We start from the raw sequence: 19,015 nt of genomic DNA, 5'->3' as shown, positions 1-19,015 counted from the left end.
AGGACAATATTATGGAAATGGAAGAGGATGTAGATGAAGATGAAATGGGAGATACGATACTGCGTGAAGAGTTTGACAGAGCACTGAAAGACCTGAGTCGAAACGAGGCCCCGGGAGTAGACAACATTCCATTGGAACTACTGACCGCCTTGGGAGAGCCAGTCCTGACAAAACTCTACCATCTGGTGAGCAAGATGTATGAGACAAGCGAAATACCCTCAGACTTCAAGAAGAGTATAATAATTCCAATCCCAAAGAAAGCAGGTGTTGACAGATGTGAAAATTACCGAACTATCAGTTTAATAAGTCACAGCTGCAAAATACTAACGCGAATTCTTTACAGACGATTGGAAAAACTGGTAGAAGCCGACCTCGGCGAAGATCAGTTTGGATTCCATAGAAATGTTGGAACACGTGAGGCAATACTGACCCTACGACTTATCTTAGAAAATAGATTAAGGAAAGGCAAACCTACATTTCTAGCATTTGTAGACTTAGAGAAAGCTTTTGACAATGTTGAATGGAATACTCTCTTTCAAATTCTAAAGGTGGCAGGGGTAAAATACAGGGAGCGAAAGGCTATTTACAATTTGTACAGAAACCAGATGGCAGTTATAAGAGTCGAGGGGCATGAAAGGGAAGCAGTGGTTGGGAAGGGAGTGAGACAGGGTTGTAGCCTGTCCCCGATGTTATTCAATCTGTATATTGAGCAAGCAGTAAAGGAAACAAAAGAAAAGTTCGGAATAGGTATTTAAGTCCATGGAGAAGAAATAAAAACGTTGAGGTTCGCCGATGACATTGTAATTCTGTCAGAGACAGCAAACGACTTGGAAGAGCAGGTGAACGGAATGGACAGTGTCTTGAAAGGAGGATATAAGATGAACATCAACAAAAGCAAAACGAGGATAATGGAATGTAGTCGAATTAAGTCGGGTGATGCTGAGGGATTTAGATTAAGAAATGAGACACATTAAAGTAGTAAAGGAGTTTTGCTATTTGGGGAGCAAAATAACTGATGATGGTCGAAGTAGAGAGGATATAAAATGTAGACTGGCAATGGCAAGGAAAGCGTTTCTGAAGAAATAATTTGTTAACATCGTGTATAGATTTAAGTGTCAGGAAGTCGTTTCTGAAAGTATTTGTATGGAGTGTAGCCATGTATGGAAGTGAAACATGGACGATAAATAGTTTAGACAAGAAGAGAATAGAAGCTTTCGAAATGTGGTGCTACAGAAGAATGCTGAAGATTACATGGGTAGATCACATAACTAATGAGGAGGTATTGAATAGAATTGGGGAGAAGAGGAGTTTGTGGCACAACTTGACAAGAAGAAGGAACAGGTTGGTAGGACATGTTCTGAGGCATCAAGGGATCACAAATTTAGTACTGGAGGGCAGCGTGGTGGGTAAAAATCGTAGAGGGAGACCAAGAGATGAATACACTAAGCAGATTCAGAAGGATGTAAGTTGCAGTAAGTACTGGGAGATGAAGAAGCTTGCACAGGATAGAGTAGCATGGAGAGCTGCATCAAACCAGTCACAGGACTGAAGACAACAACAACAACAACAACAACAACATCGACTGGATGGACGTGTACAGGTATGGTGACAACCTTATGAATCCATGGACCCTGCATGTCAGCAGGGGACTGTTCAAAGTGATGGATGCTCTGTAATGGTGTGAGGCGTGTGCAGTTGGAGTGATATAGGACCCTGATGTGACTAGATACGACCCTGACAGGTGACATGTACGTAAGCATCCTGTCCATCCATTCATATCCAGTGTGCATTTCAACGGATATGGACAGTTACAGCAGGACAATGCGACACCTCACACGTCCAGAATTTGCTACAGAGTGGCTCCAGGAACACTCTTCTGAATTTGAACACTTCCGCCAGCCACTAAACTCCCAAGACCTGAAGATTATAGAGCATATCTGGGATGCCTTGCAACGTGCTGTTCAGAAGAGATCCCACCCCACCGTACTGTTACGGATTTATGGACAGCCATGGAGGCTTCATAGTGTCAGTTCCCTCCAGTACTAATTCAGACATTAGTCGAGTCCACGCCGCAACGTGTTACGCCACTTACGCGTGCTCGCGGGGGCCCTACACGATATTAGGCAGTTTCTTTGGCTCTTCAGTGTATATAGGCCTATTACGAAAAGTAATGGTCCTTTATGGCACGCCAAAAGTAACTTTTACGCCTGAAGACTTCTCTCCCTTGAGAATGACATGCTGCGTTCTGTTTGCTGGAAGCTCTTCAGTTCGATCGTACAGTAGGCTTGATATTCCGTACGCTTGTATTTTACTGATTAGGCGGCAGTGGGGAACTGTTTCAAACGCCTTGAGGAAGTCAAGGAACACGGCATCTGCAACACCCCATTGCCAGCGACGTGGAAGTCGTAGGATACTCTTAGCAGTGCCAGTTGCGTTGATTGCTCGAGCGGCGCGGTCTACTGCCAGAAGAATTTGTAGCAGTTCTGAAGCGAATGCCGTGATGTGTTTCCTTCAGTTTTGAATTCGAGTTGAACTCACGAGGGCTTAAATCAGGGGAGTGCAGTAGGTGCTATAGTACTTAGCAGCCTCATCAGTCGAACAAATCAGTAACAGCTTGTACTGTACGTGCTTGAGCATTGTCCTGCAAAATGATGGTCAGGTCCTGCAGAAAGTGTCATCACTTCTGTCTCTACGCTGGTCGTAGGTTGTGTTCCAAAAATGAACAGCATAGAGACTGAAGTGATGATACTGTCTGCAGGGCCTGACCATCATTTTGCAGGACAATGCTCAAGCACGTACAGTACAAGCTGTTACTGATTTGTTTGACTGATGGGGCTGCTAAGTGCTATACCACCTACTGCATCCCCCTGACTGAAGCCCTTGTGAGTTCAACGCGATTTCAAAACTGAAGGAAACACATCACGGCATTCGCTTCAGAACTGCTACAAATTCTTCTGGCAGTAGACCGCGCCGCACGAGCTGTCAACACAACTGGCACTGTTAAGAGTATCCTACGACTTCCACGTCGCTGGCAACGGGTTATACACAATGCTGGTGCCTACTTTGAAGGTCAGTTAGCCGGCCGAAGTGGCCGTGCGGTTAAAGGCGCTGCAGTCTGGAACCGCAAGACCGCTACGGTCGCAGGTTCGAATCCTGCCTCGGGCATGGATGTTTGTGATGTCCTTAGGTTAGTTAGGTTTAACTAGTTCTAAGTTCTAGGGGGCTAATGACCTCAGCAGTTGAGTCCCATAGTGCTCAGAGCCATTTGAACCATTTTTTTTGAAGGTCAGTTAAAGTTTGAAACATGTATCTATTTCGTAAGAGCTGTAAATATATAGTTGTCACTATTAAAGTTCCAACGCTCGTATTAGGAGTCACACTCTAGCCGTTCTCACCGTAATCTTCGACAATCTACGCATGTCTTACTCCCAAGATATCTTTTTCCAATTATTAAGTCAATTCTGGTTGGAACTGCTCTAGGTGACACAGAGTTATGCTTATTTTTGCTTTCGGTCTCCTTATCAATCATACTCTTAAGTCTTCTAGAGGATTTCTTTCTTTTTTTTTCTCCAAACAGTGGGTCGTATATGTACCAAGAGTGTTGAAATTGTTCTGGGCCTTCCGATTTTTCTGCTGCCAACCTATACTGTTGCAAGGTCTATCTTGTCCTCCTCATCCACGGGTATCCCTTCTGTTACTGACTCATATTTGTAGTAAATCCATGTACCTAACTAACGTTTATTTTCAGCAGCAAAGGTCATTCCAGTTTATTGCAGTCTGCACAGTACTTTTCTTATTTATCCAAAGTGGAATAATTATTTACCTGATATTGCCATAATGGACTTTTAGCTCTGTTCCCGCACTTACAGAAAATTATAATGAATTAATGGGGGCCCGCCTTCTTGCGAGAAAACAATTTTTTTGATCTGTTTAATCCCCGAGCATATTTCACCACATTTGAGACAACAATAAAAGAAACAACTCGCTGAAGATGCCACAACTGTGCTGAAACATGTTCGGGGATTAAACAAATCGAAAATGTGTCTTCTTGCAAGAACGTAGAGTCCCTCTTTAACTCGCTTAACCGATGCTTTTGTTGTCTGCAGTTACACATCTCTTTTCGTCTCCATTACTCTGCGTTGTTTTACATATACATTTAATAATATTGTGCGCCATTTGCTATCATATTTTTCGTCCAGCCCCAGACGAAATAAGTGAGCCTGGGAAAAAAAAAAACGCCTTGTTAGCGGCAATCGTTAGCACGCTGCTTCCGGGACCCGGGGAGACGTACCGGTCTGGAATCGATTCCTCCCGGGCCGATGTGTCGGACAGCCTGGATGTGCGCTTGGTCAGTACCCATGTCCCTCCCAGTTACAAGATTCGTAAACAGTTAAAAAACGTTCGCATACTTTCGCGTGGGATAACATTAGACGCAGACAGTTGGGGGTCCACAAATTCCGTGTGCGGGGGAGTGAGGGGGGGGGGTGATGGCAATGGCGGCTCCAGGAAGGGCGTTGGGCCATCCTCTACTACCAACGTAGCCAAATCCAATAATTTTTGTGACGATCCCATGAAGACACCGGATGAAGACTAGGAAAAAGAAGCAGGGCAGCCCATAAATGCATTCCGACATTCAGCTCCACTGGCTTAATGAGAACACGGAAACCTAAATAAAGCTGGCGGGACGAAGCAAGGAATCGTAATCCTTTTGAACTTGAGGTCAGTATCTTGGCCACTGCGTTGTAACTGACGGCAAGACATATTCTTACCACTACCGCGTATTAAGCTATTGAGTGCAACCTCTTCAGCTCGACTAATAAGAAATATATTTACCCATCTAATAGTTCTGTTACATGTAACTGACGATATAGGGCGCTGAAACTTGCAGCAGTACGGTGTGACACCTTGCAGAAGGTGAAAAAAGTATTGGTGTTTGTATCTTTGCTGTTACATGGGTTCTGTATGCAGACAAAGGTCACCAGTTCCTTTGTGCCGTATACGACACGCGGGAGGCGAAGAGGGTATAAGATTTGGCAATCGTCTGTACTGGATCTTTCGGCATGAAATCCCACATAAATTTAAGGGGTAACCTGTTCAAATATTTTTTAAAAATCGATTTTTGGCTTAAAACGTTCTCTAGGATGTTTGCTTTACTGTAATGTGCATCCCAAGCTAACGACTTAAAACGCGATCTGTGCTAAAAAGAGTCTCCGGAAGGTTATTCACAGAGGGAATAACATGTCGACTCGCGGTAGGTGTGACAGCATGTAACTTCGACGACGCCCTAGTAGGCATTAAGGAATTGTGAAAGTGTTCGAACTTGCGATCGGGCCGGCCTGTTAACAAATTTCGCACTAAAGCGGACGAGAAGCGCATCGAGAGAGCAGAGCAGCGAATAGCAGAATGTGCCAAAGAGGCGTATACAACCACCACTGCCACGAAGACAATGAATGAGGATTTCCTGTTGCATCTTGAAGGATGCTGTATGGTTCCGGGATCGCATACATCGCCGCTTTGCGTTATCTTCTGAGGCGAAATAAATTGTCATTTTGTTCAACATGTCACCATGTTCTTAGAACTTGACATTTTTCAATTGTCCGACGTATGCTGATAAAAAAAATGTAATGAAAATGACTCGTACAAAATTATTTTGTTACAGGTCCAGTACGAGGCCTTCTGGAATGCTTGCCGATGACCAGTATTGCGGCTGGAAGGGATCCTTCCATCTGATGCAGCGGTTACAGGGAGCGCCCGAAGGGGTCACGAAACTGATTTTTTAAAGACAAATGTGTAAGGAACAAAATCCTTCTTCAGATTCAGCATTGCTTTTTTTTTACTTGAAAAAACGATCACGAAAATCGCCTTTTCACTGCCCCCTTAAGTTGGAAAACTGTCTCTTTCTGATAATTAGTAACTTTCGTTGACAAACGGCAGGGAATAATCAATAATGGCTAACAATGTTCACAACAAAAAGAAAAGAACCCGACAATATCCTTTCACAAGATTAGTGGTAGACGTTATAACGCGCCCGTCGTGATATTCTACGAAAGATGTTAGTTATCGAAAATATGACCATGAAGACATCTGGTTACCCGACGCCGACTTATAATTAAATTTCAGTACATGCCGTAAAATTATACCAGTTTTATGATCACGTGCTGACAATTGGTAATTAGAATGAAACAAAACCGCTCTGAAAAATTGTAGGCTGGCATGTAGTTGCTAAATATGTGTAACACTACCTCACTGGATCACATATTGATCTAATAACGTAATAACACTAATAATTAATACTCAGTCACACTATCACGCGCGCACATTGAAGTACTACTCATACAGATAAAATACTGCGGGTTACAAAACTGAAAGATTGACTGCAATGGCTGAAACAGCACCCGGTAACAAAGCTTTATACCGTACTTCAGTGCCAAAATAATTTGTTATGAAAGACTGAAAATAGTCGATAGAAGGAATCAGTTGTTTAAACTGGTTTTAACTCAATAGTCTCAGAATGTGAACGCAAACTGTTAGCGAAAAACTGCATTTGGTAATTTCCAAGAAACAATGTACCTCGAAATCGCGGCTTCACTGCGAGCAGTATATATCGATCGCTCGACTCTCGAAGCGGGAAATATGGATACTGTTTCTTGTTTGGATAACTGAACGTTGCATGAAAGTAGCAGAACATCGCACCAGAGAAGTCATGAGTGAATCTAGTGAAACGTCCATGTCGAATTCTCTCACGTGGAAGCAGTTGATTTCCAGTATGAGTAATACCAATTAGGTACTGACCAGAGCATCGTACTTGTTGCGTGTTGAATACGTAAGTTTACATTACAAGAGACTGCGTCGGAGTGCGAACTTTCAGTGAATACGGTATATGGCTATTGCGGCATTTGTGGGGAGGTGTGTTGTGTTATTGTTACTAATGACAGAATCCCCATTCTTGCCGAAAACAAAATTTTAGAAGTAGATGAGTCTTACATCGCAATCCGCAAGTATGGAAGAGGACGACTACGTAAGAATAAAATAGAATGTTTAAGGATTTATAGCGGAGTCGAGCGGGCGTCAGGAAAGTGCTTCATTATACGTGTGTTTCCAAAGGGAAAGAAAACGTTGTTGTCTCTCACTGAACATTTCATTTTACCAGGTGATCACCGATGGTTGTAAACCATACAAAACATTGGAAAACGAGGGAACTGATCAAGACTTCATCAATCATTCAGTAGAATTTTATCGTCCGATGACCGATGCACACACAGAACACTGTCTCTGGAAGTCACGAAGTCTATTAAGAAAGAGGAAAGACACGAGTATCGAGATTAATTGTACATATTTCAGTTTTTATATTTTCACAGCTTACGACTGTCTGGCAAATCTGTGACACTCTCCTAGTTTCCATAAAAGACGTGTTGAGAATGTATCCTGGGTAAGGGAAAAAAGGAATTTGTCCGTTGCCTACACCACAGATGGTATTGTGCACGACGATGGTATGACTGATAAGTGATTTTATTCATTTCTTTAAGAAATTATCGAGAACGAAAAAAGAGCAGTTACTCTCTCTTCTCGAATGACGTTCTATTTTCAATATGTTCCTTTTTTCACGTCTCTCTTGTCAACATCTATATATACATCGCAGTGACGGCACTATTCCGATGCGCGCGCAGTAAGGTTGCGACTTCGATGGGCACCGTTCCGTGGAAATTATCCTGCTCTTCACAAGTAATTATGACTTTGCGGGATTGTTGCTGTGACATAAATAATCTCTATATCTTTCCTCGATCCTTTTACAGTCATGTTACGTTAATTATTATTGAGTGGCAGATATCTTCTGTGGTTATTTCCACATAAAGCCACGTTATAAATATTCTTCCATACGTATTTCATCGATCATCACAGAATGTTCACAGTTACACATAGTGCACAACGAACCGACTGCCACAGACACTTCTCTCAAAGTTGTTCCGATGAAGAAATTGACTGGTTAACAAGAGCAGCTCACGCACACGTGCAACCATCCTTTACATACTTTGTTTCCTTTTAACACACATTCTATTTTTCGATATAAATTAACTTTTGAAATAACTGATTACACAAATAACATTATCCACAAACACTAAAGTGCTCAGACAGAAATGACAGCTTGTGCAAACAGTTCCTTATGCTGATAACAGATGGCGTCAATGGCGATGGTTACAGAATATTACAGAACACTGGATTGAAATTAACCATTTACTGGTACATGCAAAAATACTGTGAAAAAAAAAGTATCATCTCACACAAAAGGCGCTTCGTGTTACAATACAAAAACTACATTGTTTTTCCTGTGACTGAAAAATGGTTAAGTATTGCAGCATTTCATGTGAAATATCTTAAAACAATTTTGTTTTAGCACAAAGTGCCGAACGATTCCATATTTTCCACATTTGACAGCCGAATACCCCTGGGGACAAAGCCTACATCTTACCGGTTGGCCCATCCTCTGCCCAGTGACCAAAACTGACCTACTGCACATTATTGACCGTCTCAGGAGCTGCTGTTTACTTCTTACTGTGAAATTACTTTCCATCCAGTACTCAAAAGCCAGGTTTCCTCTTCCACGGAAAGATCAGTCCATTGGCCACGTCCCAGGTAAGAATTCACTAACTATTGTGTATAATAAGTCATCTTTAAGATTTCCTCTTTCCGTCTACAACCAGTTTTCGTTGCGTAAGAAAAACAGCGTCACAAAACAAGGAAGAAACTGTTGCACCGGTAATTGACACTCACATAACCTTGCACGGTAGCTGCTAAAGTTGCTCTTTAGTCAGAAACTTCACCAGAGACAACAGACTATCGTTGTATATGAGAGCTTAATAGCAGCTTGCTAGTACCATTGCCGATTGAAAGACGAAACTTTAAATGCGATGCAGGAAACAGTCTGCAATTTTGGTGTTGCTTGCGGGCAACACCGTAAAGCAGAGGGTTAATAAACTCAGAAACGAAAACTTTGCTGTAGTTTTACGTCTGGCAAGTCAGTGACTAATTCTATGTTTCTGCATTGACATAACTTTGTCGTTGCAGCAAGGAGCATCATAAATTATTTAGAGGTAATTCTAAGAAGTGAAATGAAATGAGGTGAACACTTAGAAGCAGTAGTAGGGAAGACTTCGATTTGCTGGAAGCGTTCTGTGGAGGTGCGGTGAATTTCTAAAAGAAATCTCGGACAAGACGTTAATGCGACCCATTCCAGAACACTGTTCCGGCGTTTGTAGTCATCAAGTAGGTGTTATAACAGAAATCAGAGGTATTAAGAGATGCGCCACTAGATATAACATATACGGCGAGGTAAGGCCGTCATCAATCCGAAGATTGGCTTGAGCAACAGATAGCTTTACAAGCCATCATCCTGTCGCAGTGATACGCCGTTGCCTTGCTCCTATCTCTGAATTTTACCCATATTTATAGGGAGGGCCGTACGGTTTGACAAGGACGCCGAAACATGGCGCAATTCGGAATTTTTGACATTATCAGACACTGCCAGAGTTGAGAGAAGTGGTAAGTGTAAGATAAAAATACTAGAAACCCAAGATGTTTCAATACGTACTCGGGCACTTTACCAGCGTGGCACCGACCCACGCGAAAGATTAACAATCTTCTCGGGGAATCCTGTTTGGTAAATTTAGAGAACAGCTTTTCCAGGAAAACTGTGCGGTGATTCTGCTGTCACCTTCGCATATCTCTACAACGAACCGTAAGAATAAGATAACAGAGATTAGGGGGCGCACTGCGGCATATAAGCATTTCCCCCTTGCTCAGCTCGAGAATGGAAAAGGAATGAAATTCCCTAATATTGGTACACTGTTGCTTCCTCCGCACATTATGCAATGGCTTGCGGAGCATTCTGAAAAACGGAAAATTTTAAAATTGTGTTGGTAGCCCCGAGTGATTCTAAACTCAGAGTAACATATCGAAACCAGCTCACGCCATCTTGGAGTTTAGTTAACACGGATACAGTATGTGGAGTGGAATGTAACATGATTTTTCCGTCAAAGCTTTTTATAAAATCTGTTAGTATAGGTTATCTGTTTTGTGGTATGCAACATGATTTTTCCGTTAAAGCTTTTTATAAAATCTGTTAGTATAGATTATCTGTCTTGAGCTGACTCCAATCTGATTAAAAAGAATTACACCAGACGCGTTACGCTTTTATTTATAAAAGCATCTTCTGTGGTTATTGGTGTTTCTTTACATAATTTGCTCCTTCCCTTCGTGCTAGCAGTGGTTGGTGTCGACAGGCTTCCATTTCGTATCTGCACTAGGCAGTTTTTGGCCTCCTGCGTTATTTCTTGTGCTGTACTATTTACAACTGACTTTCTTAACTGTTTTTCATTCTTCACTACCCTGAATTTTGTTGTATTGCAGCCACCGGGCAGTCTGTGATTATATCATCGCAGTAGCAGACTGTCGCGCACGGTTCGAGGAAGCCAGCTCACTGGGAAGTGCTGACGTACCCAGCTCGGAGCCATTCGAGTGTGTTTATAAGTGCCTGCGCGCCGTTGTAACTGTTTCTTAGGACAGCTGAGCGTTGTTGGGAAGGTGTTTACAGATGGGGTCAGTTCTGGCGATTCGGATTTTCTATACGGGCAGTCATATGACAGTTGCCAGCAGCGAGTAGGTGTCTTAATTACTCAGCAAAAAGGGTTTAAGTTCGGCTCAAAACAAAGTCTAAGAACGAAGAGCTTAACTGCTTCGATTAGCTTCGTGGGTAGTGTTTAACGTTGCTGGTTCATGATTCAATGGTTGCGGGTTCGATTCCTGGTAACCACAAATTTTTCCGGGAAGATATGGAACAATGTTTACTTGGCCTAGGAAGTGTTGTTACGGTAGATAGATAGACAAGAGCCACATTGTGGTTTTACTGATTACGCAGAAGAGGACGAGAAGCGGTGTGAGATGAGTCAGAATATACTGTGCGTTTAACCTCGTGAATCACCATAGCCTTTCAGCCCAACGACTGCCAGGTGAATCAGACAACATATTTGTGTTCACATTCGCGTTAATATCAAGTGACAATTTTTTAAAAAATATGCAATAATTTAGATTTGTTTTGAACGTGTTTCACATATTTCACTACGTAACAAGCATATCGAATATGTCTTAGATACTAGAAAATCCTTGGCTTCCTAACTAGATGAGATCTGCTAAAATGCCTCTCGGAAAACGTAGAGCATTTTGTCGCAACATGTGTATTGTGGGAAGGTTATATGTTCCTCGTGTTCCAAGTATAACGCCTTGCGCCATTTCGTAGTAGATAATCTTCTCGCCTTACGGCTGATACTCCCACTTTCCATACCACAGTGGCGACTTTTCTGTGTGTATGTCAAATTTGAATAATACGGTCTTTGGTAGAAAATAGCTAATTCACAGATAAACGTACAAGGGTGTGCTGAAAAGTAATGCCTCTGAACTAAAAGTGAAAACTCTTAACGCTTTTTACGTAAAACAAACGTTATTAACATTCTACATAATTACTCTTCATGTGTATATATTTGCAGTGATCTGCCGCTAGAGGGCTCAGAAACGTAGCGTGTGACGTAGTGGTGTGTAATGTCTAACGTAACTATGTGCGTGCGTGAGAAATAGCAACTATGTGGGTGTGTGAGAAACAGTGTGCAGTAATCGAGTTTCGAGCTAGAAGAGTTCGTCCGAACATGGAGAAACCTCTTCTTCAGCATGAAAATGCCATAAGACACACGAGGGCAGTGACACCTGCAACAACCAGACTCCTTCGGTTGTCATTAGTCCCTACTTGGACCTGTCTGATTTTCACCTGTTTCTAAAAGTTTGATAGTGGTGAAGTGGTGCAAGCAGAGAGGAGCGTGTTGCTTCGTCAACAACGTTAAACATTCTACAGTGACGATATCAATAAACCGGTGTATCTTTGGGACAAATGTGTTCGTCACCAGGATATTCATGAAGAGGCAAAGTTAGTTCTCTTTGTTGATGATACAAGTATAGTAATCACACCTGACAAACAAGAATTAACTGATGAAATTGTCAATAATGTCTTTCAGAAAATTACTAAGTGGTTCCTTGTAAACGGACTCTCACTGAATTTTGATACGACACAGTACATACAGTTCCGTACAGTAAATGGTATGACGCTATTAATAAATATCAGAAGCATATAGCTAAGGTAGAATATTCAAAATTTTTAGGTGTGTCCATTGATGAGAGATTAAATTGGAAGAAACACATTGATGATCTGCTGAAACGTTTGAGTTCAGCTACTTATGCAATAAGGGTCATTGCAAATTTTGGTGATAAACATCTTAGTAAATTAGCTTACTACGCCTATTTTCACTCATTGCTTGCACATGGCATCATATTTTGGGGCAATTCATCACTGAGGAATAAAGTATTTATTGCACAAAAGCGTGTAATCAGAATAATAGCTGGTGTCCACCCAAGATCATCCTGCAGACATTTATTTAAGGATCTAGGGATATTGACAGTAGCTTCTCAGCATATATACACTCTTATGAAATTTGTTATTAACAACCAAACCCAATTCAAAAGTAATAGCAGTGTGCATAACTACAATACTAGGAGAAAGGACGATCTTCACTATCCAAGATTAAATCTAACTTTGGCACAGAAAGGGGTGAATTATACTACTACTAAAGTCTTTGGTCACTTACCAAATAGTATCAAAAGTCTGACAGATAACCAACAAGTATTTAAGAAGAAATTAAAAGAATTTCTGAATGACAACTCCTTCTACTACCTAGAGGAATTTTTAGATACAAATTAAGAAAAAAACAAACAAAAAAATTATAAAAAAATTTAAGAAAAACAAAAAAAATAAAAACAGTTGTTATATTAACTTAATTATGTGGTTAAATTAACTTAATTATGTCATGTACTGGAAAACTTGACTCGTTCCACATCATTACGAAATATCGTATTCATGATCCATGGAACTAGTATTAATCTAATCTAGACATGAAGAATAAGGATGCAGGATGTTAATAACGTCTGTTTTCTTTAAAAAGCTGTAAAGAAATTTCAGTAAAAAATTAGAGGCACTATTTTTAGCAAGACCTCGTGTACGGTACCTATGTTTACTTGTGTAAGTCTATCAAACTATACTCAAACGCTTGAATAACAAGTAAACGTTTGTAGCGTAGTGTAACCGAAAATTAACCAATATGATAAGGATCTTATTGCGTAAATCCTAGGAGATATCGGCTAAATATACATCAGATGCCACAACAACAGTCCTTAGGAAGTACGAGAGATATGGATGTAAATCTTGAAGGATATTAAAATACAATAAAAAATTTTCTGATTATACGCTGATGACTACAGTGCGAGTGACGATGAAACAAAAGACAATTTCATAACTGCATCTATTACATATACTAGACTTGTTTTTGTATTTAAAATTATATACCTCATAGAACTATTAATGATAGTAAATTTTTGTATTATAGTTTCTGCAAAAATTGCCATTTTCTCCTCAACTTAATATACAGGGTGTTACAAAAAGGTACGGCCAAACTTTCAGGAAACGTTCCTCACACACAAATAAAGAAAAGATGTTATGTGGATATGTGTCCGGAAACGCTTAATTTCCATGTTAGAGCTCATTTTAGTTTCGTCAGTATGTACTGTACTTCCGCGATTCACCGCCAGTTGGCCCAATTGAAGGAAGGTAATGTTGACTTCGGTGCTTGTGTTGACATGCGACTCATTCCTCTACAGTACTAGCATCAAGCTCCTGCACATTTCAGTCGAAGTGTTCGTACGCTTCCCAACAACAGATCAGGTGATCGATGGATTGGTAGAGGCGGACCAATTCCATGGCCTCCACGCTCTCCTGACCTTAACCCTCTTGACTTTCATTTATGGGGGCATTTGAAAGCTCTTGTCTACGCAACCCCGGTACCAAATTTAGAGACTCTTCGTGCTCGTATTGTGGACGGTTGTGATACAATACGCTATTCTCCAGGGCTGCATCAGCGCATCAGGGATTCCATGCGACGGAGGGTGGATGCATGTATCCTCGCTAACGGAGGACATTTTGAACATTTCCTGTAACAAAGTGTTTGAAGTCACGCTGGTACGTTCTGTTGCTGTGTGTTTCCATTCCATGATTAATGTGATTTGAAGAGAAGTAATATAATGAGCTCTAACATGGAAAGTAAGCGTTTCCGGACACATGTCCACATAACATATTTTCTTTCTTTGTGTGTGAGGAATGTTTCCTGAAAGTTTGGCCGTACCTTTTTGTAACACCCTGTATATGCCGAATCGTGGACAATGCTGTCGCCTTCCTTGTCGGTCAATACAACAAACTGGCAACAATAATGTACTCCAATACTGAATGAAACGAGAGAAACAGAGTGGATACAATCGCCGCTCATGCATCACAACAACCAACTGACAGCATTCCTCACACGTCTTAACACGCGATTTCTGTTACCTCAACAGTTATGTATGTAGACCACTATAAAATATTTAAAATGTATTCGCAAATCGTAAGATGTTTGTAGCAGATCTACGGGCTCGACGAGCGGATTGACACTTCATGGCTTCCAGTTTTTATTTTCAGCATTTTCGTGCTACAGTACCCTGGTTCAATCGATCTTCACAAGCGCCTTATCCGTTGAGCAGTCGGAACTTGCAGTGAACAAAACGTTCGTAAGCAAACATACCCATCTCGGTGGGTAATTTGATGTCAACGGTTCCTTTTCAGATCGAATTAAAACGAATTTTCATGCGTTGATTATTCACTATTTGTGTAACAGTTGACCACTATAATCGGCAAAAATTAGAAATCTCTGGTACAGTGACTTTATTTAAAGCTAAAGTGGTTAAAGGAATTGTATTCTACCTCCATCTCTAGATACCTCATTCTCTAAATTCTCTGTAATATGAGAAAGATCCACTGAAGGCAACTGTAAACAATATCTTGTGTACGAAAACTGTTTATGGGAATCAATACTGAAGAAAACCCAGAAGCATTATTTTGCTTATCCAAAACAATAACAAACTGGTAGTGGTAATTATTATGCTTCAGGAACTTACGTTTTCATTTGCAGTATTAACATAAAAGATACAGATATATTTACGTTTAACTGTAACGGTTTGATTCCAGTAATTACCATTGCGTGACGCTCGATATAAAACTGTTATACTCGTAATTTCAAGCACCGAAATCAGAACCAAGCACGCGCTCAATTTGAAAAATAAATTAGCATACCGCGATGTGTTTTACTTGCATTCGGATTTCATTTCGTAATAGACACAAACCCTTTGTTTTTTGTATTCCCATTTCACATAATTCGACGTCAACAATGTACCGTCGTAAGCGGAATGGTAAGGAAAACAAATAAAGAAAAAGAAATAGAAGTTTTTGGGGCCAACCTCGTAAATATTAGACAACACGTTAACCTGTTTGTCGCGTTATACAATACAGCAACACTGACAGCTTACTCAACTTTCGTCTGAACAGTTTTTAGCTATAATTTTTCACACAAATTACTTAGTTAACCCTGTTTCCGAAAATACGGCACTATTATCGCTACTTCTAAATGATTACTCTGCAATTCACAATTAAGTACTGTTACAGAGGGTTCATTGAACCACCTTAAAGCTATTTCGCTACCGTTCCACTCTCGAAGAGAGCGCGGGAAAAACGAACACATCTTTCTTTGCGAGCTCTGATTTTTCTTGTATTTTTATGATGATCATTTCTCCGTATGTAGATGGGTATCAACAAAATTATTTTCACACTATGTGGAGAAAGTTGACCGAAATTTTATGAGAAGAACCTGCTGTATTATTGCCACCCCAAGCGGTGTGTCATGTTCCTGGCACTCTCTCTCCTATTTCGCGATGGTACAAAACGAGTAGTCCTTCTTTGGACTTTTCTGATGTCATCCAACAGTCCTACCTGATGCGGATCTCACCCCACACAACAATACTCCAGAAGAGAACAGACAAGTGTAGTATAAGTAGTCTCCTTAGTAAGATCTGTTGCAGTTTCTAATTGTTCTGCCACTGAATCGCAGTTTCTGGTTTGCTTTCACCACAACATTATCTATGCAATCGTTCCAATTTAAGTTATTCGTAACTGTAATCCCTAAGGACTTATTTTAATTTACAGTTTTTACATTTGTGTGATTTATCGTGTAACAGAAATGTTGTGGAGTCTAACAGACTACAACTCCATTTTAAATATTTTGCAAATCAAAAATAATCTTTGTATTGTTTACGCTAACTAAAACGCAGTGATGTCTCACTGAAGACGCACAATGGCTTGGCAAATCACACGATCTGTTCAAACGAAGCTGCAGCAGGATGTTACTGACGACAACAGTTATCGCTTAGCAGTTTGCCGGGTGGCGCAACGTGCCGCCCTGGACATCCCACAGGCATCAGCGTGTGAGATTTAACAGAATCACGCGCGGGATAGAACCACAGCTCATACTCCGCGTACTTGACCGTTGATACCGCAGTAGGTGGAGGATAAGATGTTAAATCGCTCTCATAAATCAGCAACAGTATTTCCCTCTCTCCCACTTACTCGTTGCTAGGAGAGAGAGAGAGAGAGAGAAAGAGAGAATGAAACAAATGAGAAGAAACATATCATTCGACGTGTTCGTTGAAAATTTAGTGTCGCAAATGCAGATTGCAGCGCATTAATGGCTCACTCGCCTTAGAGACGTCACTAACCGTGCTTCACAGGACGCAAAACATTCGCCGAAACATTTGACTGCAATTATTATATCGCTGGTGCGCTGTGACGAACTCTCACCAACCTCCGCCTTACAACAATTTCGTGCACGCAGCTCATCACACAATTAAAACATTTCACATTAAAAACACAACGTGTACTGACCAACTGCACGCCTTCGACTCTTCTACGCGCACATTATTGAAGCATTGTTCAGTTATCCTCAGCGATATTGTGTGTAGGCGAAGCAACGTGGAGTGCTGGCAACAGTTATGAGACCAGTATTCACTGTAACGATGAACTCACCGTTGGTTCAACTGCGGACGAGAGACAACCACGACGAACACATTGTACAATCGACGCAGCACTTGACACGCAACTTCCCGCCTCCGCTGCCTGCGCGCGACTAATGCCCCTTGCGAGTGGCCTCAAGTGGGATTCAAGGTTCCCCGTGACTGAGTGGTTTAAGAATGCGCCCACAGATGGCACCACGGGCCACGCGCGGCCATTCAGGTCAGCGAGACAAGTCATGCAGAAGCATGCGCAGGCGGTGGCGGTTTTTCGAGCGCTCAGCGGATGTACAAGATGACGAGTACGGTGGGGCGCCATAATGTAAAGATTACTACCGTCAGAAAAGGTTCGACTAACGGTTCTCTCGACCCGGCCTACTTTCAGTGATTCGCTTGCTTCAATGTCTGCGGAATCATTTCGGACCATGTAGTTACTACATCCTGTCTACTATCTGTTTCACGCGCGGATCCAGGGCTCTGTTCGTGGAGAAAGGTCGGGGGTCACCGTTTGTTTCTCCCCCCCCCCCCACCTTCCATAATTAAAAATTGCCGATTTTAGCGTAAAACTGATGCCTACGATACTAATAATAGCAGTAAAAATATTAAATGTTTTAATATAACAATAAAATAACGTTTTGGAAAAGTTTTCGTCTGCAGTGTTAATATGAAAGATACGGTTGTATTTAGGACTGTTTAACTGAAACTTTGATTCCCATTATTACTGTCCTAACAAAACTTGAAAATGTAAAAAAAATGGAAAAATCGATCAAATGTTTTGTGAATGACATGTCTAAAAGAAAGAAATAAAACAGATTAGAGAAAGATTTCGCAACATCATTTGCTGTACATCATTTCGAGTATCATTAAAATGCATGTGAAATGTTTCTCTACTCTGTTTGATTTCTTACTTTTAGACAAATCATCACAAAACATTTGACCCATTTTCCATTTTTATTTTTATTTTCATACTTGTTCAGAAATTATGAACCTACTGACTCCTCATCCGCATATTCCGTTCTCGAAACGTTCTGAATGTAGTTCAGATGAAATCATTTAATAGTTAAATGTGCTACCAGTGTAATGTGCAAAATGGCTATGCCTTGAAGAAACGGACATTTTGACACTTCATTCACATAGCTCGCTGCAGCTATTCGTGAAATCTTGCAATTATACCTTGAATATTAACTTGCCTTGATTACCATTACTACTTTCACACAATTAAATATTTCTAACATTTACCTCACATTGGTGAATTTGATGTTCCATTTGTCCATTTCTCTATCTTTGTTTGGCTGTGAAAATTCGGACAAAAATCCATTGTGTAATTTATAGCGAGTCTTGTTTGCGCTTCTCTCAACTATTTGACCAATAATAATGATTTTCATGGAGGTGTATTCTGTCTTCGCAACAAAATGAAAGGCAGTTTGTTAGTTTGTTTTTCGCCATAGGCGTTTTGCTTGTGTTATTTCTGGATCATCTTCAGTTGCCTGTAATGCGCAATTGTTTGATATACCCTATAATAAATGTTAAATAATGTAACTGCTATAGCACGTTCTTGGATGAGGCACCATTTCTAGAACGGTTTTAAATTTTTTAGTTATGCAGTACAAGTAGATAAGTATTCATATCCACTATGAGTCAACGTGACTGTTCAGTTTTGTCAACTTAAAATAGTGTTGCTAAAGGTATCGATTTGCATGACGCAATTTTAAAATTTGCAACAGGAAAAGCTAGAAAGGAGAGATTCTAAGCTACATGTTAAAACAACCCATCAGTAGCAAGATCTTTGATTATCTCCACTGCTTCCTTAATAATCATTTATCTACTGATTAGGTTAATAGTTGTTCCACATGTCATGAATACAACACTGTGTAATGACGTGGAAACTGTCAGTTTACAAAAGGATTCTTTACAGTTTTTTATTAATTGTAGAATTACATTTAAAAATTCATCTGTTGAGTAGGAGTTGTCACAGAGGAATTCGAGTTGTTTTTAAATG

General features: G+C 40.7%; 1 protein-coding gene across 3 annotated transcripts in view; it reads right to left on the bottom strand.

The window, feature by feature from the left end:
• LOC126195353 (uncharacterized) overlaps positions 1 to 17,189 on the bottom strand; it is a 161,266-nt gene extending 144,077 nt beyond the window's left edge. For 2 of the 3 annotated variants that reach the window (XM_049933932.1, XM_049933930.1), the window contains exon 1: positions 17,033 to 17,189. The gene's annotated coding sequence lies outside the window, so the exon portion shown is untranslated. The other variant, XM_049933931.1, reaches the window with a different exon arrangement.
• Between the last annotated feature and the right edge of the window lie 1,826 nt (positions 17,190 to 19,015).

This window comes from Schistocerca nitens, chromosome 7, assembly GCF_023898315.1.
Source record: "Schistocerca nitens isolate TAMUIC-IGC-003100 chromosome 7, iqSchNite1.1, whole genome shotgun sequence".
Taxonomy (NCBI): Eukaryota; Metazoa; Arthropoda; class Insecta; order Orthoptera; family Acrididae; genus Schistocerca; species Schistocerca nitens.
Note: the sequence above shows the minus strand (reverse complement) of the source record. Positions and strands in the feature narration are given on the sequence as shown.